Below are 5,853 nucleotides of genomic sequence, written 5' to 3'. Positions count from 1 at the left end.
CTTCAGAAGAACCTCCCTGTCAGCCTCCGTGAGCTGCTGTTGATTCATATCAGGAGTCTCATCATACTTCTTCTTGTTTCTCTTTGTCTGAACGATCAGGAAGCGGCAGTTCATCTCAGTCTGGGTCTTGGGGAGCTGTCCTGTCTTGTCTCTCCTCAACATGTCACGGAGAACGATGGCAGCCATCGAACAGAAGACTGGGATTTCACACATGATGTGGAGGCTTTTCGATGTCTTCATGTGTGAGATGATTCTGTCGGCCAGCTTCTCATCACTGAATCTCTTCCTGAAGTACTCATCCTTTTTGGCATCAGTGAACCCTTTAACCTCCATCAACATGTCAACGAACTCAGGAGGGATCAGTTTGGCTGCTGCAGGGCGGGTGGTTATCCAGATGCGAGCACAGCGAAGCAGATTCCCGTTCATGAGGTTTACGAGAAGCTCTTCCAGGGGAATGGGTTTGGAGAAGTCAACAGGGGAGTCATGGTTAGGCTTACAGTCGAAGTTCAGCGGAATGCCGCTCTCGTCTAAACCATCAAACACAAGCAGAAGTTTGAAGAGGCTCTTGTCGTAATTTGGATTTCCTGACTTCTGCAGCTTGGTGAAGATGTCATTAAGAGCCTCTTCTGGAATGAATATGGTTGCGTCGATGCATTTGTGAATTAGCTGTGCCAAAGTAAACTTTCGTTTCCGCAGTAAATTTAGGTAGCGGAATTGGAACACAAATGTGAGGTGAGGATGTTGATGTTTTTTCTTTGCCCAGTCAGAGACAAGTTTGTGAATGAGAAAGGTTTTGCCGACTCCTGCATTACCAATGGTCATCACTGTTCTGATGCGTTTGTTTTTTCCAGATGGGTGTGTATAGATGTCACTGAGTTGGATAACCTGCCCTGCTTTCTTCATCACCGTTTCACTCTCCTGCCATTTCTCCCTCTCCATCTGTCTGACCTCATGCTCAATGCTGACCACTGTGCCGTCCAGATGTAGGATGCTGATATCTGTGTGGAAATCTTCAAATTCCTTCCTATCTGTCGGTTGGACAGACCCTTCAGGTACACATGTGAATGGGTCCTCAACATTTGTTTGGAGCTGTTTTTGGTAGGATTCAATAAGCTTTACATCCTCTTGTGTTTTCACCAGCAAATCTGTAATAATAAAACATGTACAGTAGCACTTAAATCTAAATGTGAAATATCCAATTATATTGCTGATAAAAATGGTCTGTTTTGTTAGATTGATATTGATATTGATATCTAGCTCATGTTTAGCATTTAGCGATATTCAGCTCAACATTAAACCAAGTTTAGACTTGTGATGTGTTTACTGAGGCTGTAAACACCCTGTAAACTGTATATATTCCACTATACGATCACTAGTTCATCCTCAGTGCTGTGAGCTGAGTGAGAGTTCTCATTGAGAATTGATGTCCAAATGTGCTGACATTCTGTCTCCTATGTGTCCATTTATTGACATTCTGTCTCCTATGAGTCCATTTATTGACATTCTGTCTCCTATGTGTCCATTTATTGACATTCTGTCTCCTATGAGTCCATTTATTGACATTCTGTCTCCTATGAGTCCATTTATTGACATTCTGTCTCCTATGAGTCCATTTATTATGAATACAGAATAAACACCTGCTGCTGAGCTCTGAGTGTCTTTAATTCATAGAGTAAACATGTTTTATGTTCATTACAGAAGTCCTCTCTACATATTCAGCTATGGCAGCCTAATGATAAAATGTTAGAAATCCTTGTTTTAATCTCCTATTGAACTAAAACACTTTACCTTCCTTTCTTCTCTTTGCAGCGCTTCCTGAAGTCTCTCCATCATCACTGTCATCTGAGAGAGAGAGAGAGAGAGAGAGAGAGAGAGAGAGAGAGAGAGAGAGAGAGAGAGAGAGAGATCAAGGAAGAGGGTTGAACCTGTGATGTCATCAGTGGTGTAAAGTAACTAAGTACATTTACTTAAGTACTGTACTTAAGTACACTTGTGAAGTATTTGTACTTTACTTGAGTATTTCCAATTTCCAATACTTTTACTACTCCACAACATCTCGGATCCAAATATTGTACTTTTACTCCACTACAATTATTTGAAAACTTTAGTTACTAGTTACTTTGCAGGCATAAATTATAATATTATAAAACATGCATAAACCACTTTAACCCTATTTCATACCTAGGCTGTCAAAATAGCCGATCAACAAGCTCACAACACGTCGCATCACGACGCGTTGTGAGCTTGTAGATCGGCTATTTTCAAACATTTTGTACTTTTACTTTGGTACATTAAGTACATTTTTATGCCAATACTTTCATATTTTAACTCAAGTACATTTTCAATTCTGGACTTTTTGGCCATCATTTTTTTTCACGATGTTTCCGGCAGAGAAGGCCTCTCATTCTGTGGACCTTAATGACCAAACTAATAAATAAAACAGAAATAAAAAGTATGGCGTGACATCACAGGTCATCTCACATTTTGGGTGACTGGGTCCCCGGCTAAGGAGTGTGTGGTCCTTCACTAAACAGAAACCATCCAACCCACGTTCTACTCTGTATCAGCTGAAGATTGCTCTAAACAGGCTAGTGGTCTAGAGCTTAAAAAAGGTTGAGAACCAACCACTGATCTATTCTTCTTACTGTATAATGAATAAAGTAATACATTATCCATTTAACCATTCTGACTGAATAGCAGAGGTTAGTGTTCATCTCCTTTCTTTTATCTTTACATGAGTGTACAGTACATACGTGTACTAAATGTGCATATATGGAATTATGGATATCTAGTGAAGAGAGTGGGTCTGTACCTGGAACAGAAAGAATTATTGATATCTAGTGAAGAGAGTGGGTCTGTACCTGGAACAGAAAGGCTGTCTGTGATCTTTGGTTCAGGTGGTCCTGTGGAAGAGAGAAGTGACAGCCTTTATTGAAGTGTTCTCTTTTTCATTCTCTTTTTAAGGTCTGTGACAAGCTGCAACAGCTGACCAAATAAGGTGTCCGTTTTCATAAACGAGACACAATCTAAACCTTTCATAATTTCAATGTATTATGCAGTCAAACAAAGTATTTTGCACCCTCCACCCGACACAAAGAATGCGTTTTCTTTCCCTTTTTTTTTTTTTTCTTTTTACCTGGCATCACAAAAGAAGAATTCCATTTCTTGAGGTGTGGGTATGCGTCAAGGATTTCTGGTTTTCTGAGAAGTTTAAGGAACTGATATGATGTTCCCTCTCCTCCAATAAGAGTAATTGTGTCAATAAGTTTAATGCAAGCAGCTTCTGGCTGCATTTGCTGCAATGCCATCAGTTGTTTATAAACTCTATCATCAATAATTCCATCAGCGTGAGCGTGTTGGATAATGTGGAGATCTGAGCTGAACCACTCCACAAGTTTCACTTTGTTGGCCTTCAATATGTTCACAGACGGGCCCTGTAGAAATGAGTAGCATGAATTATTTTATTGTTTCAATATGCAACATTTGTAACAGTGACACCTTATTTTGAATTTCTATATATGAGTTTCTATTTATGCTCTACCAACCTGTAGAGCATCTATATGAGTGGAAGCCATGGTCTTCTCTGGATGAGGCACAGCTGACAAGTAAAGAATACATTTACAATTTAGTCATTTAACAGATGCTCTTAATCTAGAGAGACTTACAATAAGCATGATAATACATCAATACATGAACATCAGTACATCAAATGCATAGAAATAGTGATCTAAGAAAAACATTTAGACCTATTCAGCAAAAACAAATGCTAAGGTAAGTGCTATGGGTTAAGGTGAGTCTTTAGACCACAGACCTCCACTAAAACAGATTTAGAACACTCTTCTAAAACACCAGATCAAAGTTATTTGTTGTACAGTGTGTTGTACAGTATGTTTACCTGCCATCTGGTCTGTGGACGTGGAACTTTGATTGTTGAAAGTCGTAATCAAAGGGTTTCTATTGGCTGGTTAGCTGGGTGAGGAGGGTTGCTATTGGCTGGTTAGCTGGGTGAGGAGGGTTGCTATTGGCTGGTTAGATGGGCGAGGAATGGTTTCCATTGGCTGGTTAGTGGTTAGCTGGGTGAGGAGACAGAGACACATTGTTAAACTGGAGTTCTACTCACATCAACAACAACTGATCAAACACTTTCATCAAGATATAAAACATCTTGCATTAAATGTTGTGATGTAACTCTGCTCCTGTGATAGTACAGATTTATCTATGTAAGCATGACATAGAATTAAGCAATATTACACGAGAGGGTGTGGCATATCATCAGATATCATCACGCCTGCGTTGCCTCTGGAACAAGCCCGAAGGGCGAGTTCCGTTGGCAGCGTGTAATATTGCCATTATACAACTGTTGCCCTTAAAAAAAACACGTCAACTTAATTTAATTGTAATTAACATATTCAATAGGAATTTGTATTTTTTTAATGCCATTTAGCTACTATGTCCCTTAACTTGACATGAAAACTGCTAGCCTAGCCACTAGCATAGTGTAGAGGGGAGCGCAACAGCTCTTTTGCGACCAGCGCAGCTGATTTCTTTTCTTGATGAGAGTGTTACATGCTGCTAGTTATCGTAACAGTCACATGATTGTTTCAACCAATCAGATTGCTTTCTCTAAACTACCACTTGTATAATGTGAGATCAGTAACCCTGAAACGGAGCCTAACAGTTATTAAATGAACATCTAATTATGTCATAATCTAACAATCAAATTCTAATTTCTGATGAAGATCTATAAATGTTGAATAAAGAAGTGATAAAGAAGTGGAGCTGAAAACCACTGTGGGGATGTTTATCTTTATTTAATGTTACTTTTCTTCTTTTTTCTTTTTTAAGATATATTTTATGGCTTTTATGCCTTCATGTGCATGTCTATTAATAGATCATTATTAATCATGTCTACATCATTAATAGATCATTATTAATCATGTCTACATCATTAATAGATCATTATTAATCATGTCTAAATGTCTCTACATCATTAGAAGACAACAGCACCTCACCTGGTAGAGAACGGTACTACAGCCAGCCGTGGTTCAAATCCTACTCCAGGCTCCTTGCTGCAGGGCATCCTCTCTGTCTCTGTTCTCTGAATAAAAGCAGAAAATGATGAAAGATTATCTTTAGAAAGACAATATTATGAAAGAATACTACTATAGTCGTAGTAAAAACGTCGTACTACGTTGACACTTTGCAGTGACGGCTCGGTTGTAGGTGGGGAATAGAGCATTGCAGTCAACCCCCCATAAATATATATATATATATATATATATATATATATATATATATATATTTGATCATCATCTTGCTTAATATGAAATGAACAGTACTTTATAACTCCGATGATGCATCTTTTACACTAGCAGCAGTTGGCTACAGTGTGTTTGGAGGGGGAGTGTTAAGCCCCTATCATAGTAAGCACTGCGGTGATAAGCTATCCACCGCGGTGTAGTCTTAAAACCTTAAATTAAGTCATAAAACTACAACATTATGTCATTACTCGCGGTGAAGAGCTTTCCACCGCGAACCCCGACACATCTCTCTGTTTTTACAGATCGGCCCATCACCCCGTTCACTGATTGGTGGATCTAGACCAATCAGTCACAGTGATAGGACTTCACCGTGACTGATGGCCTCCACTTTTTTATCTCACTTTAGGTGGATAGCTTTACACCTAAGATTAATGGTGATGGGCTCTTCACCGCAGACTCTGATAATCTATCTCTATCTATCTAGGTCGTCCTCAGACGAGCCCTCCATCGTTGTTTCCAGTCATCTCGGTTCTCCATACATCTGGCCAGCTCATTGGTGTTCTGTGTCCCTACGTCTTCCTTGAGTACGTCC

This window comes from Nannobrachium achirus (assembly GCF_963921795.1).
Source record: "Nannobrachium achirus genome assembly, chromosome: 14".
NCBI classification, from domain to species: Eukaryota; Metazoa; Chordata; class Actinopteri; order Myctophiformes; family Myctophidae; genus Nannobrachium; species Nannobrachium achirus.
This window is presented reverse-complemented; position numbering follows the sequence as displayed.